General features: G+C 45.4%; 1 long non-coding RNA gene across 1 annotated transcript; it reads right to left on the bottom strand.

Moving 5' to 3' along the window:
- Positions 1-14,964: 14,964 nt before the first annotated feature.
- Positions 14,965-20,659, bottom strand: LOC119865911. The gene is made up of 2 exons (XR_005378430.1): positions 20,347-20,659; positions 14,965-15,406 (listed from the first exon to the last, which is right to left on the bottom strand). It is a non-coding gene; the product is annotated as an uncharacterized LOC119865911 (long non-coding RNA).
- Between the last annotated feature and the right edge of the window lie 67 nt (positions 20,660-20,726).

Genomic DNA, 20,726 nt, shown 5'->3' with positions numbered 1-20,726 from the left:
CTGGGTCTGCTCCATGGTGTGCTTTAAAGAGCTTATCTTTCTGTTTATTTGTTCTCCTGATGGAAACAGCATTGGCCTAGTGACAGACGGCCCCCGGAACTGACCCAGCAGCCCGACCTCCTCTGCCTCAGTCCAGGGTTGATTTGGGGGTTAAAGGTTATACTTTTTGAGAAAGGTAGTAAAACATTAATGGTGAGTAAAGTTCTCTCTCTTTTGCCTCATAAGTTTACTGGGTGATCCTGTTTGCTCTATAAAGTGAACTGTATTTGCCAAGGGTAATTTGAGCTGGGCAGCACAAATTACCTTGATTTTCTCCTGCTATTGGGCTGTTGTGTGGAGGTGAGCACTGCAAGGTGTTATCAGGCAGCTGGAAACAGCCCTGTCGTGCCCAAGACCACTCTTAATCGAGGCCCCTGGCAGGACGAATGCTGTATGTTTTGGGAGAACCACACTACCCAATTTGAGACCAGAGCACCCAAAATGTTAGCAAGGCACAGACTTCCCAGAGCCTACCCATCCCTGGCAAACGCGTTGACGATGAGCATTGCGCACAGTGGCACACAGTGGCACACAGTGACATTGCAAGCTGAGGAGTCTGACTCATTTTCATCATCGAAGGCTCTGATTTTATTCCCATCTCTGGCCCCCAGACCCTTGGGGGACCTTGGACCATGCTTTGGATTCTACATCTAGAATGTGATGTATTTCTTTGTTTGTTGTCTTCTCACTAGAATAGAAACTCGTTAAGAGCAGGACCTTGGCCTGTTTTGTTCATTGCTATCTTCCCAGAGCAGTACCTGGCACAGAGCAGGTACTCAGTACGTATTTGTCAAATGATCAGATGAATCCTATCACCTGTTCTACACCTGTTGCCTGTTGCCTTTGTGGCACTTACCATCTCCCTGGGCAGACATGGGTGTTACGTGGCACTCGTGAAACAATGAGACAACAGGCTAAGACCAGCAGAGCCAGAAGCTAACACATGGGCAAGGCTGGCACGCCTTGGCAGGAAGTCATCGGGCTCAGAGGCTCTCATGGGCGAAGGGCTGAGGTCAGGCAGGCGCCTCTATGTCTGCTGGGCAAAGATCAGGTTGGTGGGGGTAGGGACTGAGTGATCATGGGCGAGCAGAAAACACATTCTAGGTTGCCCTAAGGACATGGAGAAAACTGCTAGTTTTAAAAATAGAACTGAATTCTGTCTTAGTTGATTTCAAGAGCATGGTCAAAGTCATTTCTAGCTGATCATACCTGGTCTGGCTTAGGGTTGTCCCTTAGTGCCTGGAAACATCTATACCATGCTGGGGCTCTTACTGTTCCATTGTTTGTGGTCCAGAGACTTGGCTTTCCTAAACACAGGCCCGAAGATCTCCTCTTCCCAACACTGGGAAGGTGGCTGAGAAATTGCCCGTCAGCGGAAGCACATAGGCAAGGTAGACAAATCCTTATCAGTGAGCACATTAAAAAAAAAAAAAAAAAAAATATATATATATATATATATATATATACACCTTGGAACACCTGTGTGGCTTAGTCGGTTAAGTGTCCAACTCTTGGTTTTGGCTTAGGTCATGATCATAGGGTCCTGAGGTGGAGCCCCCCAGGGGGCTCTGCACTCAGCACAGAGTCTGCTTGGGATTCTCTCTCTCTCTCTCTCTCCCTCTGCCCTTCTCCCTGCTCGCTCTCTCTCTTTCTCAAATAAATAAATAAAATCTTTATAAATAATTAAATAAATAAAATTATTAAATGTCTCTCATAATAAGTATCCAAGATGGGAGCATCTTCTGAGCTTAGGCAAGAGGCCGCTTGCTTACATGGGCCTGAGGTTTACTGCAGAAAAGCACACGTACATCAGCATCACAGCTGACGACCGGACAAAACTCTTCATCGCTGCCCAGGCTGTTGATAACAGTCCTGGAGACACAGAGGAGACTTGCAGCAGCCAGTGGCCAGGGCGGGCAGCAGCTATTTTGCAGTCTTCGCTCCGAAAGCCTGTCCCTGATGCCCGGTGTCACACTCCACGTGGCCTCAGAAGGCACGGTATGTTCCTGCTGTTTGCAGTATGATAAAAGCACCCCACCCCGCCCCCCGCGAAATGACAGAGGCTTCCACGAGAGGCAACAGGAATCCATGACGCATACAAACCGATATTCCATGCCTGGCATCATCTCTGACAGATTAGATTTATCCTTGGCACAGAGAGGTGGCTGCACAGCATTTGGCAGCCATCGGGCTACTTTCTTATTTTCCAAGAGCATAAAAAAAATCACAACCACATCATTGAGGCAAATAACAAATCTTTCAGGATCATGATTACCCAATTTGGCTGCTTACTTAGATCAAATCACAAACTAACGATCAAATTTGGATTTGATTATGTGCCTATAAAGATAAACCAAAGATCCAGCATGAGTGACTGTCAGTCAAAGCCTTCTCAGACAATAGCTAGCGTTACAACATGTCCATTACATTTTTATCAGGTAGTTAAGATAATTACCTGTGGTAAATGTGTTAGCGGGACAAGTATAGATTGCTGTAAACATTTGCTGACCACTTTAGAATGCTGCCCGACCGTATGGGAGGAACCAAGGGTACAATAGTATGCAGATGTATTTACACCAGCTGATGTCATATAAAATCCCATAAAGTTTCTCGCCTGAGGCCTGTGTGTCTTTCTGCCACCACAAGATGGCTCTGCACTGTTTCTTCTCAGAAGCAACATGGGCTGCGGAGCTAATCCGCCTTTGGCAAGCAGCGCAAGCCCTGGGTGGGGGGCATATCTCCAAACTGGACAGGCAGCTTGAATCAGTGACCTTTAGCCCCCTTCCTGGGCAAGTGAAGCCCCTTCATCCCCCCACCTTCTCTCTCAAGTCCCTGATACCCTGGGCTTCCCTCCACATGCTGAATCCGTGTTGATTCCATGTGGCATCAGCCTCCAAACTAGAGCATGCTGCCTGACATTCTCCCCCACATGCACTTTATACAATTTTAAATATACAACTCATTACCTATGACTATGTGTATCAAGATGGTCCTTTTCCTAACTTCCCCAAACTTATTTGATTCAAAACTTACTTTCCACTGGGAATGTCAGCCGCGTTCCAATTCCTTCATCTCCTGTGCCTAGATGGTACCAATTGCTCCTGGTCCTCTTTGAAGGGAGTCTGTGCACTTATCTCGTTGCTTCCAAAGCACTTTCTTTTTCTCTCAGCCTAAGAGCCTCCAAAATGGTTTTCCTGCATTTAACTGTTTTGAGTGTCTACCATGTATTATCTCATTTGTCTTCTTGACCATGCTGAATCAGTTACCAGCCAAATTTCTGCTTTGCAGTATCCAAAATTTTCTTGCCACAGTCTTATCTCTTGTTCTTTTCTTCTTCTGAGAAAATCTACTTTTTGGGAAAATGTCCATTCAGGCTTTTTAGTAGGGTTTCAGAAGCAAGCAGTACATGCTCATACTTAGTCCGCCATATTTATTAAGAAGCCCAAAGTGAGCTCTTTGCATGTAGGCCCTCGTGTACTTATGTACTTATCACAATGCCCTGGTACTGTTGCTATGTCCATTTTTCAGATGAGGAAAGTGAGGCACAGGAGAGCTGAACAGCTTGTTCAAATCCACACAGCTAGGAAGTGGAGAGGGAGCTGGAACCAATTACAGGTGGCCTGACCTCATCATTTATGTCTACCTCTGGAAGAAACAGAGGTACTGACTGATGTGTTTAAGAAGCAGTCAGGGGATCCCTGGGTGACTCAGTGGTTTAGTGCCTGCCTTTGGCTCAGGGTGTGATCCTGGAGTCCGGGGATCGAGTCCCACATCGGGCTCCCTGCATGGAGCCTGCTTCTCTCTCTGCCTTTGTCTCTGCGTCTCTCTCTCTGTGTATCTCTCATAAATAAATAAATAAATAAATAAAATATTTTAAAAAATAGAAGCAGTCAGACTCCAGGTACACTGTGGGTGTGCAATGCATGTATGGGCATGTGTGCATGTGTACATACACATACACATACGATACTTCACTGGGTACACCCCATTGGTGAGGGAGGGATCCAGGCAGGTTGTAATGGCTGAACACGTGACACTTGACACTGGACAAGTGGGTGAGAGCAGTTTATTTGTCACATATATTCACTGCTTGGAAGAGGAAGATACAGTACGTCATGAAGAGCTGTATAGGGCCTGCATCCAGAGCAGAGTGAACCAGTGAAACTGTGAGGTCCAGCTTTAGAGTAACAAGAGGGTAGGATGATCCCTGATTCCCATGGGAGGATATGATTGATTTGTTTAATTCATGGGCTGGCAAGGAGGTGAAGTCAGGTTGAGGGGTGGGTGGGGTACAGCAGGGCTAGCTGTCAAGGGATCTAGTTGGATGGGGTGTCCTTCTGGCTTGGTGGAGAACATATCTGGTCAGGGTAGGGGAACTTATAGGTAGGTCTTTGGGGCCCTGTGAGGCTCTAAGATGTCAATGCTGCACGTGAAATTTTAGGTCTTACAATACATACACACAATCCTTGCTGTGGGCAGTCTCCCCTTGCCTCTTCCCATCAGAAGCTTGGAGTTACTCCCACTGAGGAGGGTAAAACATTGATGGGGATCTAGCACAGTAGAGGAAAGGGGAAACTGAGAGAAAATGTATCTAATGAGCAGGGAGATTGCCAGTCTCATCCTCTGCAAAGCTTCTGAGCTTCTTCTAGCTGCTAGCAGGATACCATCAGCAGAAACCTGGCCCATATGATCAGCCTGAGAGGAAAGCCCTAAAAACACTGGGGTTCCTCAGTAACACAGTGCAGCTCTCAGGCATCACCCATGGGCATAGGGATTCAACTGGTTTTGAATTAAATATGAGAGGGCAGCCAAGGATTGCCACGCAGCTGAAGAAACTATGTAATGGGAGACAATGCTCGACACAAAGAGAAGAAAACAAAGTGGAGAAATGGAATCTAGGCAGGGAGGTGAAAATTTCAAAACTACTATCATTAATACCTCAAATAGATAAGAGAAGACACCACATGCACAAAGCAAGAAGGATGCCAATTTTTAGAAAACAAACCTAAAGGACAAGTTTTAAAAAATTTAAAAATGTGAAAGCAGAAAATATAAGAACATAGAGATCATGTAGAACATTAAAAAAAAAAATCCTCAATAGGTAGTTTAGGAAATTAAAGTAGGGAAATCTTTCAGAAAATAGAGCAAAAAGCAAAACAAATGAAAAACAGGAATGAAAAGATGAGCAGACAAGGGCATTGGAGAGCATCATTTAAGAAGCAATTAAGGAGAATCTTCTTATTACAGGACACGGATTTCCAGAACACGTGAGCTCATACTGGTGAGCAGTCAAATAGGCCACACTGATATGCAGCACTGCATATCCCTGGGGATATCTCAGGACACTAAGGAGAAGGGGAGGATGCTGAAAGTTTTAATATACATTTATATATATATATATTTAATATATATTTTATATACATTTTTATATATTTTAATATACATTTAAAATATATATATATTTTTAAATATTTTATTTATTTATCCATGAGAGACACACAGAGAGAAAGAGGCAGAGACATAGGCAGAGGGAGAAGCAGGGAGCCCAATGTGGGACTCGATCCCTGGTCTCCAGGATCAGGCCCTGGGCTGAAGGCAGCACTAAACCATTGAGCCACCCGGGCTGCCCTAAAATATGTATTTTAATATACATTTAAATTTTATATATACATTTTATTTTATATATATGATTTACATATACATTTTATTTTATATACATGAATTTTATTTTATATATACATTTATATATGCATTTCATTTATATATAAACATTTATATATATAAACATTTATATATTTTATATTTATATATAAACATTTATATTTATATATAAACATTTTTATATATTTATATATAAACATTTATATATAAACATTTTTGTGTATATATACATTTGTTATATATGACATATAATATATAAAGGATCAGGAATCAAACTGTCTTCAGACTTTCTAGCACAGTGCTAGAGGCTAGAAAGCGATGAGGCCATGTCTTCAAAATCCTGAGGGAAAACAGTTTCAAACTTGGAATTCTATACTCAGCCAACCAGTATAGGGTGAGGGTAGACAAAAGATATCTTTAAGTACTTCTCATGTACTCTTTGTCAGGAAGCCACAGAGAGGCCACCAGGATGACAAGCAAACCCAGAAGGAAGAAGACTTGGAGTGAAGGGAGCCCCATGGATAACGAAGAAGGGACCCAGGACCCAATCGCAGGTCCTGGGAGCAGCCAGTGCAGATGGGAGCAGGCTAGAAGCAGTCCGGGAGAAATTTCTCTGAAAAGGCAAACCTGACCAAGTACCTGATGTGCTTGAACACATTGAGAGGACGTTTTGTTTGGTGAGAGTTTAAGTGGAATTAGAGGTAAGTATATAAGAAACAAAAGACCATGTAAGCAAGCAAACAAACAAAAATGATAGTTTTTAAACTCTGGATAAAATTAAAAGCTTTGCAAGGAAGGAGAAATCACAGTTTACCACCTCGGTCAGCCATTAATAGCGTTGATATAGTCATTTTAGATAAATCCTGAAGACTGGTCTAAGCCCAGCAGTATGATGAAGTGGCTGGGAGCCTGGACTCTGAAGCCAGAGTGCCTCGTTTCAAATCTGTAGCCCCAATTTGTTAGTTGTGTGGTTGGGCCACTTGCTTAACCACTCTGACTGAGTTTCCTTATCTGCGAAATGAGGATCATAACAGAACCTAGGGCTTGGAGAAGTATTAAATAAGTCATACATCTGAGATGGGTAGAACAATGCCTGGCATGTAGTAAGTTAAATACAACAGTAACCTAGTGTTGTTTTATGACCGTTTAGGAGAATGGAAGGAGAAGTGTGTGTGCATGTGGCTTGTATGTATTCATCTCCATAATCTGGGAAAATCAATAGAAAATGAAACAGCACCATAAAAATGTGATTCAGGGATGTAAATGAACATACCAAAAAAAAAAAAAAAAAGCAAAGCTAAGATGAACGTAAAATAGTTGCTTCTGGAGAAGATGAAATTGGAAGGAGTCTGGGGTGAAGGTGGGAAAGGCAGAGGCATGTTTTAGTTTAGGCTGTTTTGCCTAATAACCCTTGTCAAATGATTTGACTCTTGGTTTCCTAGCAGCAGACCCTGAAACAAGGATTCGTGTGCAGGATTTAGCAAGGGAGCACCCTCCAGGGGGAAGATAGTAGGGGAGGAGGAAGCGAGGGCCAGGCTCAGCCTGACCCTGCCGCAGGCAAGGGTGCTGGGCTCACCTCTCCCATATGGCTGGCTGGGGGCCAGGAGCTCCCACAGGCCCACAGAGGAGGAGGCTCCTGTAGCCTCAGGGCATGCCTCCGGAGACGGTCTGGGTGCGGGCATCCAGAAGGCTGGTGTCAGGCCTCAGATATGTGAAAGGACCTGGGTGGTGGCCTTTAGATAGCTAAAGGTCCTAAAAATATAGTTCAAAATACTCCAGTTTATATCTCCAGCCAGACTCTTCCAGACTTCACTGGGATGGGCAATAAACCCAACTTGTTCAATGACAGGGGGTCTTAGAGGTTGAGACCATCCTCCAGCTGGAGGATGTTGAGATAACCTTCCAGGGAATTTTTTTTTCAGGTCCCTAAATACCTCAACGTGTATGTTTAAGCATGAGGTAGAGTTCTTCCTTGAAGGCCTGAAATCACTCCACGTAGACCACACTTTCCTTGTCAGTCTCAATGCTGAGTGGACTGCTGCTCAAGAAATGTAACCTTACTATTTTTGTCATCCTCAAAGCAATTTAGATAGAAATAATAGTATTTAAGTAAATTTTAGTATAACTATTACATTGAAACAGCACTTTCTGGCAAATACAACCAGCAACAAAAGATTCTTAATTGCTCGAAATAGCTTTAAAAGAAAAAAAAAAAAGGCAAAACACCAGTCCTTCAATTTTCTCGAGGACACTGCTCTACCTTTCTTCCAGATTTACATACTTTCATTGATTGCTAAATAGAAGCTTAATAAAAAGTTCATATGTGATGACATGATTGAAATTCACAGGTCTTTTTTTCAGCAATCCTGCTGTAAACAAGGAGTGATCTCACACTAATATTTTAATATTTTTTAACCACCAAAATGGCACTGGCCCAGGCGGAAGAGTTGTCAGCTGGAAGGCTCTGTGGGACACACGCCAAAGCGTCAGGTGGAGCTGGCATAGCTTCTCACACAGAGATCCCCAATAAATACCTGAAACAACCAACCTGAAGCCATTCCGTACAGGCTCACTCCCATTATCACAGATACTGTAAACGCTTGTCGCTCTGTGGCAACCGTACCATAATAAATGATAAATCTCTGTGGGAAGTGAATAAGCAAGCCACTTGTTTATTTATTGTCTCAAACTATCACACATGAGAACAAGCTCCCTTCTAAGTTGACAATGCTTCCCCTCCTGGGCTGCCCACCCTTTAGGATGTTGGAGGACACCTCTTAACTAGAGCCCATTCAAAATAGTCGCTAACTCGGGATCCCTGGGTGGCGCAGCGGTTTGGCGCCTGCCTTTGGCCCAGGGCGCGATCCTGGAGACCCGGGATCGAATCCCGCGTCGGGCTCCCGGTGCATGGAGCCTGCTTCTCCCTCTGCCTGTCTCTCTCTCTCTCTCTGTGACTATCATAAATAAATTAAAAAAAAAATAGTCGCTAACTCTAGGATCTGTTTTAAAAAGATTTTATAGGGCAGCCCGGGTGGCTCAGCGGTTTAGGGCCACCTTCATCCCGGGGCGTGATCCTGGAGACCTGGGATTGAGTCCCACGTTGGGCTCCCCGCATAGAGCCTGCTTCTCCCTCTGCCTGTGTCTCTGCCCCCACCCCTCTTTGTGTCTCTCATGAATGGATAAATAAAATCTTTAAATAATAATAAAAAGATTTTATATATTCATGATAGAGACGCAGAGACACAGGCAGAGGGAGAGGCAGGCTCCCTGTGGGGAGCCCAATCTGGGACTTGATCCCAGGACCCCGGGATCATGTCCTGAGCTGAAGACAGATGCTTAGCCACTGAGCCACCCAGACGTCCCTAACTCTAGGATTTAAATGATGTCAACAACAACAAATAAATCAACCGAAAGATCTAAAAGTCCAAACCAAGTTGCTGTCTCCATTTTGTTTCAGATGCCCTAAGCATTACTTATAAAAAATATTTTTCTACTTACTCTCTGGAGCAGGATTTTTTTTTTTTTTTTTAAGAGAGAGAGTCTCTGCATGCACATGTGAACAGTGGGTAGGTGAGGCAGAGAGAGTGGGAGAAAGAATCTCAAGCAGGCTTCCCACCCAGCACAGAGCCCATCACAGGGCTCCATCTCACAAACCTGAGACCATGACCTGAGCCAAAAACCGAGAGTCTGATGCTTAATTGACTGAGCTACCCAGGCAGCCCTGGAGCAGGAATTCTTAATGTGGGGTCCAACCCCATGAGATTGCTGAACAATTTTTTTGCTCAGATTTGTATTTTCTGGGGAGAAGACCCTAGAGATGACCCCCCCCCCCCCCACATACACACACACCTTCAGTTGTAGCAGTAGGCAGGAAGGGTGACAAAGGGAGAGCTGTTGGTGTGCAGTGGAATATTGTTTGCACATTTGGTAGAGGAAATATCTCCATTGAGGGAAACAATGACAAAGCGTTGGGGAAACAGAAAAGCCAAGCAGACTGTTTCATCTGCTTTAGCTGCAAACAGATGAAGGCATTTCTTTCTTTGTATAGGGGCAAGGACCTAGATAGAGGGGCAGCAGCTGCTCTTACATCTGCTCAAATTCCTATTTTTGGAAGATTAACATGTAAGAGCAGCTAGCTATTTTCTCTTCTTCCTAGGCAAATGAACATTAATGGAGATCCCTTTGAGATTCTAGGCCAAGTTTGTGTCATCATAAACATAGACATTGGAATATTAGTTTTCCAGGATGCATTCTACACATTCTCAAACATAGCCCCAGATGTCCCAAAGAGTACAGACTCCCTCTTCCCACCCCGACGTGCAAAACCCTCCACCTCAAGAGGGATGGTTCCCATCTCCAAAGCTGGCCCAGAGACCAGTGAGAAGGGATCAAATGAGGTCAGGCCCATGCTTTTATCATTGACTTTTGTCTTGTACTACTGGTTGGCTCAACATAGTGGTTGGGAATCCCTGAACATGAACTTTGGAATAAGGCAAGCCCAATAGTTTGAAAGCTCCAAGAGAGAAAGAACCTGCTTCCACTTTAAAGCCCTACTCCTCAGAGGCCAGCCTCCCAGTAGTCTTGGCTGGAGAGCCCGGGCTTCCTCATCATCACTAGGAGGGCTGCTTTGGGAAAAAAACACCTTGTCATATCATCTTTCTATTCCTGAGGGAACCTCTTTGTCTGTGGAATTTGGGGCTTTATGATTTAGGGCATTTCCAGGTAAAGCACATGCATCCAGTTGGCCAACTTCATTTATCCATCTGTCCTCCATTCCGCTTCTTTCATTAATTAGCCCAATCATGTAGCAGCTATTCAGAAAGGGCTGTGTAACAGGCCCTGCTTGACATTTTTAGCAACTGGATTATAGAATTTCCCTTTGCCAATTTCTTTCTTTCTTTTCTTTCATTTTCTCTTTTTTTTTAAAATTTTATGATTTATATGAGAGAGAGTGCGTTTGTGAGCAGGGGGAGGGGCAGAGGGAGCAAGAAAAGCAGACTCCCTGCTGAACACAGAGCCCAATGTGGGGCTCACCATGGGGCTCAATCCTAGGACCCTGAGATCATGACCTAAGGCAAAGTCAGACGCTTTCCCAACTGAGCCACCCGGGCACACCTCCCTTTGCCAATTTCTGACCAAGAAGAAAGACTTAGTGATGTAAAGAGAAAGGAGGCCATCAGAGTTGCATGTGACTCACATGGCCAGGGTGAAGAAGCAGTGGCATTTGTGGAAGGTCAGATGGGCTGGAGGTCACTGTTCATATACCCTAATGAGTCTGAGGAAAGTGACAATTATGATCACACAGCGGGGAAAATAAAAGCACAAAATCCTGAGTTCAGAAACACAAGAGAGAGGAACCCCTGGGTGGCCCAATGGTTGAGCATCCTACTTCACTCAGGGGATGATCCTGGAGTCCGGGGATCGAGTCCTGCATCGGGGTCCCTGCGAGGAGCCTGCTTATTCCTCTGCCTAAGTCTCTGCCTCTCTTTGTGTGTTTCTTATGAATAAATAAATAAAATCTTAAAAAAAGCAACAACACAAGAAAGAGCCCCAGTGCTTGCCCTAGACAGAGCACAGTACCCACGCTGTGCTCATCTATCTCAGTTGTTCCCCATCTCTGTAATGGGGCCGCTCTAGCCCCTGGAACCTTACTTTCCAAGGAGATTTAATAAATCTTTTTTGAGTAAATGAACATCACAAGGAATATTTTAAAAGTTGCCATGCACCTGCTCTGTGCTGGGGTAAGAAGTATAAATGATTCTCTAGCCTTGGGAAGGGTGCACGCATCACTCTAAAATGTAGGTGATAAATAAACACCTCCACTGTTAGTAAAGGGACTATTTGACACGACTGCGCAGAACCCACAGGTATGGGGACAAGAAGAGATCATATGGTGTGGGGGCCGCAGCAACGAATGAGCAGGCCTGTGGCCATTAGACTGTCCACTGATGCAGAGTCCTGAGGACATGGGGCTTCCTTATTGGTGAGTGGGAATTACAATGTCTGCCCACAAATATAGGGGTAGGGTGAATGAGATGGTACATTTAGAGTTTTATAGAAACGGGCCGAAAACTGACCTCAGTGATTGAGAAGAAAAGGGGGGAACGGTATTTTGAAGTCAATTCTTGGGATACAGGGACTCCATGAAGCATGTGAGAGAAAGACAGAAAGTTAAAACATCACCAGCATTCTAGAAAGCAATAGTTATACCTTTTGTTCAAGGCAAAAATTCATGTCTTAGGTGAAATTCTTTTTGGACCAATAAATGTTTGAGCAAGTGAAATGTCATAAAAACTTCCACTGTTATTTCTGCTGCTGCTTGGTGGTGGTAGGAAATGTATTGATTTGACCAAGAAATATTTGTTGGTACCTACCAGGTGCCAGGCCTTGTGCTAGATCCTGGGGTTACAGTGGTGAACAAGATCCACCAAGCCTGCCCAACAGAACTGGCACACTGCCAAGGAAGATGAATTAAACATTTTTGGTGAAGTGCATCCAGTGCTGAGAGTGGGGTCATGCCATGTTCTGTGAGGTACGGAGCAAGGCTGCTTGGCCAACTGGAGTGGGTCTGGCAGGCTCTTTGGAGGCATTGACCCTAAGGTGCCACCTGATGGATGAGTTGACATTTGCTAGTTTTTTATATATTTTTTTAAAGATTGTATTTATTTATTCATGAGAGACAGAAAGACAGAGGCAGAGACACAGGCAGAGGGAGAAGCAGGCTCCATGCAGGGAGCCCAACACAGGACTCGATCCCGGGTCTCCAGGATCATGGCCTGGGCTGAAGGCGGTGCTAAACCACTGAGCCACCCAGGCTGCCCGACATTTGCTAGTTTTGAGGGACAGCAGGGAACAAGGAGAGAATGGTACAAAGCAAGGAAAGAGTTTATGGGGAGGTCTGACATATGAGATGGGTAGGTGTGAGGAATGAAGGAAGCACAGAGTGGTAGAGTGGATAGAGTGACTAGACTGAAAGTGGCAAGGAATAAGGCTGGAGATAATGCCGGCTTCTCTGAAGCCTTGCAAGGATATTACTAAGGAGTTGGGATTTGTCCTAAAGGCTACGGGACACCACTGTAATCCCTGGCATTTGGGAAGGACTCCTGGGCAGTCATGCAGAGAAAAGATCAGAGAGAGTGAGCTGGGATGCAGGATGCACTCTGTGATCAAGTGAGATGATGGTGGGCTGGACCTCAATGCTGGCAGTGGAGGTGAAGGGGAAGGGATGGATTCTAGCCCTAATGGAAACCAAAACTCCATCCAGAAACAGGTGGCTGCTCATCTTTTCCAGGGGCGTGTCTGGTGGCTCAGTGGAAAAAGCTGGTGAAGGAAATGATCAAACACAAAAATCTTGAATGTGTTCAAGCTATGGCTGGATACTGTGTACATGCTAGCACCTGCCCTTGTTGGGTAATTAGAGGGCAATTAGGCCTTGATCTCTAGATAGAATCTGGCCACGCCAGACTAAAATGGATTTGAAGTGGGAAGAAATAACTAAGTCCAGGCCTGTGGTGGTACCCTGGTGGCATAGTTACAGCTGCAAGAAAATGTGGTGGTCAGACCGAAGCTAGAGGAAGGCTAACTTGAAAAGCTGGGTTGGAACTGCCTGGTGAGTAGATGACTAAGAAGGGGAAGGTACTGGGTCTCAGTACTGTGCCCTGGACGATTCCAGGGGAAGTCTTGGGGAAGCATTCAAAGAACAGGTGCTGAGAGAGGGCAAGATAGCTGCTGACACGGCACAGCTGGGAGCAAGGGCAAAGCTATAGGTGACAGCCTGGGGGACCTCTTTAAACTGGGCAATTAGATAATCAGTGACTCCTCAAGGCTCTTTGAGAGATGGGCCATAGAGGGAGAATGTGACCAAAGGGTGGAATCTCTCTTGCTCAATCTGAAGGCAAAGTGGAGGAAATTTGGCCTAACCATTGTCTTCCACCTCACTTTGGGCTGACCTTGGCCAGTGTAATAGTGCTCAGCCATTCATTCATTTTTTTGTTTAAGCCAACATTTGAGAACCTAGTGTCAGTAACAGTTTACAGCTATATAGCACTTCATGGTGTTCACACAGATCACAGTAATAATGGTGGCAAGAGCTAACAGTCACTGAGTAATTCCTCTGAACCATGTGTTTTGCTATGTGTTTTATGTGAGTCTTCTCATTTAATCCTCACAACCTATAAGGTAGATACTACTGTCCTAAATTGACTGGTAAAGAAACTGAGGTCACAGAGAGGTTAATTGATTACCAAGTTTCTACGTGATGCCCACAACTCTGTGAGGGTGGTAGGGAAAGGTCTCCTCTGTTTTATAGATGAGGTAAAGCAGTTTGGGAAGAGTTGCCCAAAGTCATACTTAAGTACTGAGTAGTGATGGGGGCCCAATCCAAAGCTCTTTCTACCACATGCCTATAAAGAAGAAAGAGCACATGGTTCTGCTTTTTTAAGTTAAAAGCGTGTTTCAGGGATGATGTTCTGGTTCCTCACCTGATTCAAAGGGCAATGGCTATGGTTAACCACCTTGGTTGTGCCGGACCAATCCAAGAGAAGTAAACATTGGAGATAAGAGTAAAATTGGGATGAAAGGAACCACATGTTGAAGGTCCTCCAGAGCAGAACACATTTGAGCTATTTTGTCCAGTTATCACCACAGTCACACTGATTCTTGTCAGGCTGTCTGTCTTACTTGGTTAGGGAGAGACTTGTATAATGGCTGGATGCTGTGTCAGGGTCCCCTCTCCTGTCAGAACCCTCTTTGTTCAGATGCTCTCCCCTTAGTGCGAGTTCAGGACCACCAGGTCTAGAGTTACTTTGTGTAATGAAAGATTCTGACTGCGGGTGCCTGGGTGGCTCAGTTGGTTAAGTGTCTGCATTTGGCTCAGATCATGATCTCAGGGTCCTGGGATGGAGCCCCATCTTAGGCTCCTTGCTCAGTGGGGAGTCTTCTTCTTCTCTCTCTGCTCCTATCCTCTACTTATGCTTCTCTCTCTCTCTCTGTTTCTTTCTTTCTTTTTTTTTAAGATTTTATTTATTTATTCATAGAGACAGAGAGAGAGAGAGAGGCAGAGAAAGAAGCAGGCATCATACAGAGAGCCTGACGTGGGACTCCATCCAGGGTCTCCAGGATCACGCCCTGAGCTGCAGGCGGCGCTAAACTGCTGTGCCACCGGGACTGCCCTCTCTGTCTCTTTCAAATAAATAATTAAAATCTTTGAAAGATTCTGACTCTATGTATTGGTTATACTGCATAACAAATTACCCCCAAACCTAATGGATTAAACCAACACACATTTATTATCTTAAAATTTCTGTGGGTCAGAAATCTAGGCATAGCTTTACTAGGTTGCCTGCTTCAGGGTCTCTCCCCAGCTGCAATAAAGGAGTCAGCCAGGGTTGGGACCTCTTCTGAAGATTCAACTGATGAAGGATATGCTTCTAAGCCCACGTGGTTGTTGGCAGGATTCAGTTCTTATTCAGTTCTGTTGGACTGAGGGCCTCAGCTGCTACTTGGCTGTTGGCCAGAGGCCACCTTCAACTGTTTGCTGTGGGCTTCTCCACAGCAGAAGCTTGTTTCATCAAAGCGTGCAAGCCAAGAAGAGGAGGGGAGTCTGCTAGGAAGATGAGGAAGTCCCAATATTTTGTAACCTAATCATGTCCCATCCCCTTTGTCTTATTCTATGAGTTAGAAGCACCTCACAAGGTCCAGTCCACACCTGAGGAGAGGGATAATTACACAAGGACATGAATACCAGGAAGTAGTGATGGTTGGGGGCAATCACAGGTGCCTGTCAACCACAACTCTAGCTTGAGAATAAAAGGCGTAAGTCAGCAGCAAATGGGGAAAAAAATAAAGGCTACTATTTTGATTAATTATGTGCTGAGCCTTGCGCTGAGCACCACACAAGAATTGTCTCATATAATTCTCACAACAGCCCTGTGGCAAATATGTATATTATTCCCATTGTACACATAACACAAAGTTCAGGGGGATTAAGTAATTATCTCAAGGTCAAATAGTAAATAGTAGAGCCAGGTTCAATGTTAGATTTGCCAAACTACAAAGCCCATCCATCACCGAGTTGCCTTTTTAACTGTGCGTTTAAATGTCTCCTACTGGCCTCTTCCTCTCTGGCCCCACAGTCACCCCCTTGAGCCTCGACCTCCCAGGCAATACTGTTGACAATACTGTTCCTTAGTGTGCATTTCTGACTCGAGGACTCTCCCTTCTAATCCTACTATCTACACTCTTTTCCTTTAGTACCATATTTGTTAGTGTTAGAAGGTCTAAGTCTTACTGGAATAACAGGAATAGAACTGGGGAAATCTAGAGGAGTTTTGAGGAGGATAGACCTGAGCAGTATTCTCTCCACATGATTAGGAAGTGGCCTAATTTGATCCTTGAACACTGCTTTTCTGATAGGACCACAGGCCCCTATAGCAACTAGAAGGATCAGGGCCTTCCTTGGGTGCAACTGGGAGAAGTTTTGAATATGCTGTGTTTTGTTTTGCTTTAAAGATTTTATTTATTTATTCATGAGAGATAGAGAGAGAGGAGGCAGAGACACAGGCAGAGGGAGAAGCAGGCTCCACGCAGGGAGCCCCACGACATGACATGGGACTCGATCCAGGGTCTCCAGGATCACACCCTGGGCTGAAGGTGGCGCTAAACCGCTGAGCCACCCTGGCTGCCCTGAATATGCTGCGTTTGAGGGCCTGTGGGTGTTAGGTGATTTTAAGGATCTACTGTTTATTTTGCTGAGTCTTATAATAAAATGAAATATGATTATATGATTAGAATTAGCAGTTAGAGCTAATTCTCAAAATGAGATGATGTAGGATACTGCTTAAAAATACCTTACCAAAAAAAAAAAAAAAAAAAAAGCATGCGGAAGGCTGGGGATGGAGGCAACAAATTGATGGTTGTTGCAGGTGGGTGATGGATCCATGGGGTTTCTCTGTACTATTCACTCTATTTTTATGTAGGCTCAAAATTTTGAGAATGAAGAAGAAGAAGAAGAAGAAGAAGAAGACGACAATGATGACAAGAACAAGAATAAGCAAAGAGGAAGGAGAGCATAGACTATTCCTTTCAGTAACTTGGCTGGGAAGGGACGAAAAGAAACACATGCAATGGAGAGGAGAAGCACAGGGACATAAAAGAGTTTTGTAGGATTTTTTGTTTGGTTTGGTTTGGTTTTTGTTTTAAAGATGAGATCCTGGAGCATGCTTATTGGCTAAGGGAGAGCACTAGTGAAGAGAATGTACAACTAAGCCATTGCCCCAAAAGTACTGCATAATCAGCCATCGGACAATATAATGGCTCCCGACCCCTTATGGTCAAGATGTGTAGATAAGCGGAGGGCCAGCTGATAGTAGGCTCATTGATGCTGGGCTCAGCTAGAATGACTCAGCTTTGTTCCTCACATCTCTCTTCTCCCTAGCATAGGCTAGAGCAGAAATGTCCTCCTGGCGGCAATGACAAAAGCCTAAGAGAGCAACATACAAATTCTCTTGAGGCCTAGGCTTGGAACAAGCACACCATCACTTTCAACTTACAAGGCCAATGCAAATCACACAGCTGAGCTTAGCATCAGGGAGAGAGAAAATATCTCCAGTTCCCTTCATAGGAGGAATGAAGTCCCATGGCAAAGAGTGGATAAAAAGCTGAGACTAGTAAGTGCAATTTTATAGCTAGAAGAGGCATATTAGCGCATATTAGGATGCTAGAAGGGCAGCCCAGGTGGCTCAGTGGTTTAGTGCCGCCTTCAGCCCAGGGCCTGATCCTGGAGACCTGGGATTGAGTCCCATGTCCAGCTCCCTGTATGGAGCCTGCTTCTCCTTCTGCCTGTGTCTCTGCCTCTCTCTCTCTCTCTGTCTCTCATGAATAAATAAATAAAATCTTTTTTAAAAAAGAAATAGAGGCATTATTAGAATACTCTGTCTTTTTGGTTGACCTACAAAATGCATAGTCTTATCCCTTCCAGGCTGTAACTGTTTGGGCTCAAGGAAAACACCTTGAGCCTCAGGCAGGCCCAATATTCTCTTTCAGGAGTCATTAGCCTTGGGGAGTTAAGGGGCCAGATTATGTAAAGTCAGGGCTGATTGGGTTGAGCCAAAGCCCTTGGAAAACCACCGTCACAGGACCAGAAACTTTGAGTCTCTTACAAGGAGCCGATCTGCAGAGAAGAGTGGAGAAAGAGACAAGGATGATCCGAGACCTGGGACTGTGAGGGCATGAAGCCTGGGAAAGAAGGGGGGGAAAGGAAAAACACATGCACATGCAGGCACACATGCACACACACATATGACTAGACACATAATATGTGCACGCATGCAGGCACAGACGTACATAGGAAACAAGGACAGCAGACCTGAGTAACAACAGTCAGACTGAGAAGCTATCTGCTGATGACAGTGATCCTATGAGGCCTTAAGGCAATCAAACGCAGAGATTCCCTTGAGTGCTTACCCTAAATCTCTTTTCACATAGATTAGAGTGGGATTATGTTCCTTGCACAGAAAGATTCCTTGATGAAGACATTCATGTAAAACCTTTAAGGCTTCACACAGTGGTTCGTGGCTGTGCTCATTTATCTAACAAATAATGTGTGCAAGCCACCTTGCTACTGGATTCAAAGTATGATCCAGTCTCTGCCCTTATGGAGATTAAATCAAGATGGGGAAACAGGAAATTAGATGCCTCAATAGTTAAAGATAACCTAGCACATTCTAAAACTTACCATTCAGTGCTACAGAAGGAAAGGGCTACAGAAGTTCAAAGGCAGAAGAGATGGGTGGGGGCTGCAGTAATCAGGTAAGGTTTATCTAGAGGAACTAGGACTTGTTCTGGGCTGAGTGTCCTGTCTATAGTAGGAACGAGCCTGGTGGGATGGTGGGCGGGGCTGAGCTCAGGGCTCCCATTTCCCACCCAAATGCTGTTACCTAGTTTGCAGGTGTAAGAGCCAAGAGAACTGAAAATGCTTGGCAATTAGCAGTCTTGCACATTTAAATCTATAAAGGCTCAGTTGTTTTAAGGGAGGTGACGCTGGCAGCCGCATAAGAGTCTGTTTCAGGTGTGTAGGTCCTGAGCACAGAAAAGCTAGACAGAGCATGAGAAGGGGAATGGACGGGACAGGCATAAAAGTCAGCCAGGCCAGTGATGGGCAGAGGAAGGAGGAGGATCAGGGATTCTGATTTCACTGTAGGCCCCAGGTGTCATCATTCTCAAAAGTGACTCTTATGTGCAGCCATGGTTGAGAACCACAGTGCTAAGATTTCACAAGTGGGAGACAGAATTCTACCACTGTTGACAGGGCAAGAGAAGGAAAGAGGGATAGCTCCATGGAGGCAGTAAGATTGATTGCTTGGTGTACAGCTTTAAAAAAATCTACTTGTCATTTGGAAATGTGGGCATTAGAAAAACACACTGGGGTGTAAACTGCAGGGAAAAACAGGTGAAGCAATGGATGTGTTCACAGGAAAGAAAGAGAAGGAAAAAGGCATGGCTTGCATCCTATTAGCTAGTTTTTCAGAGTTGCTGGGAAGATAAAGTTGGTGGTAAATGGGCCTAGCAGAGTGGCATATAATAAATGGAACTTCTGGTTCATATAATCTCATTCACTCATATAATCTCATTCATTTCAAAAAGGGCTATCACCCTGGGTATTAACAGTCCACTTGAAAGGTGAGAAAAGAGATTCAAAGAACCTTACCCAAACTCCTACAATTAATACACTTGAAATCCAAAGTTAGGTGACAAAGTTAGGTGCAGTGGAAGGCTCTCCCACCACAATACATCATAGCAGAGGGCTGAGCCCAAAAACATGGGTACCGAGCTAAGAAGGTGGGAAGAGCAATTGGCTAAACAGACAGGGAAAAGTGAAGAAGGCAGGAGGAGGACCACGGTGCACTGTATGGGGTCAGGAGGCTAAGGGAACATCTCAAAGAGATTCATGATGTACCCTGGCCATGTCCAGGGTGCGGTAGGGGTGAGGAAGAGAAAGCCAGAGCCTGACACAAAGGAAACGATTTAAGACCCTTGGAGTTGTGGGTGGGGGGCTTTGTGTGTGGATTTGTCCCATGGGGTGGGGCTAGAGCAGCAACAAGAACAGGAACAGCTGGACCCAAGTTCCAGACACCCTCTGCAGTTCCCCTGACACCCTGAGACAGGCGTTATCGTCATCATCCTCACTGTAAAGGTGAGGGGGCTGAGCTCAGGAGTGAGTCCTGTGAGGATCCCAGATGAGGGCTGGCCAGTAAACCCTGGCTTGGTTTTGAACTTGTACTTCTCTGCAGGGGCCGGTTCATCACCCTGACAAAGACCTGCTTAATGACTTGGGAGGAGGCAGGATGCGAAAAACACACACCTGGCGGAACATCGGACAATCCATCCTGTCTTTGTTACCCTCACCCAGGAACATCCTTGAAACCTGTGCTCCTCCTAAACCGAGACACCTGTATTCGTGCGAGCCTCTGAACAGCGCTTCTCAAATTTTACCGAGAATCACAGCACCTGGAGATCGCTCCGCCTCAAGGCCCGTGGTGCTGCGGCTCCGCAACCCACACTTGGAGCGGCGAGGGCGGTGGTTCCCAAGCTTTCCTGCACCTCGCAATCCCTGGAGCGTTCCCCAAACTTCTGACTCCTATTTCCTACCTCCAGAAACTGTGGTTTCACTGGTCGGGGATCTGCTCTGGGCTTGGAGTCTGTGAAAGATCGCCACGTGATTCCGAGGTGCAGCTACGTTTAGGAAGCACGGAGAAAGCACACGGCCAAACAGACCCCTAAAGAAGACAAACCAGTAACGTAAGGACAAGCTAGTTCAGACGATGCACGGTTAGTGCTTTGCAGAGGGTGGCGGGTGCGAGAGAGGTTGCGCGTCAGCGGTGCCTCCTGCTCCGCCGCGCGGGTTAGACCCGAGCCTCTCCCTCGGGCGGAGGGACCCCGCCGCCAGGCCCGCCCGCGGGAGGGGCGCTGGCCCGCGAGCGGCCTCACGGAGCATGCGCGTCTGCGGCGTGGGGCGGGGCCTGCGATCC

This window comes from Canis lupus, chromosome 25, assembly GCF_011100685.1.
Source record: "Canis lupus familiaris isolate Mischka breed German Shepherd chromosome 25, alternate assembly UU_Cfam_GSD_1.0, whole genome shotgun sequence".
Classification (NCBI taxonomy): Eukaryota; Metazoa; Chordata; class Mammalia; order Carnivora; family Canidae; genus Canis; species Canis lupus.
This window is presented reverse-complemented; position numbering and strand designations above follow the sequence as displayed.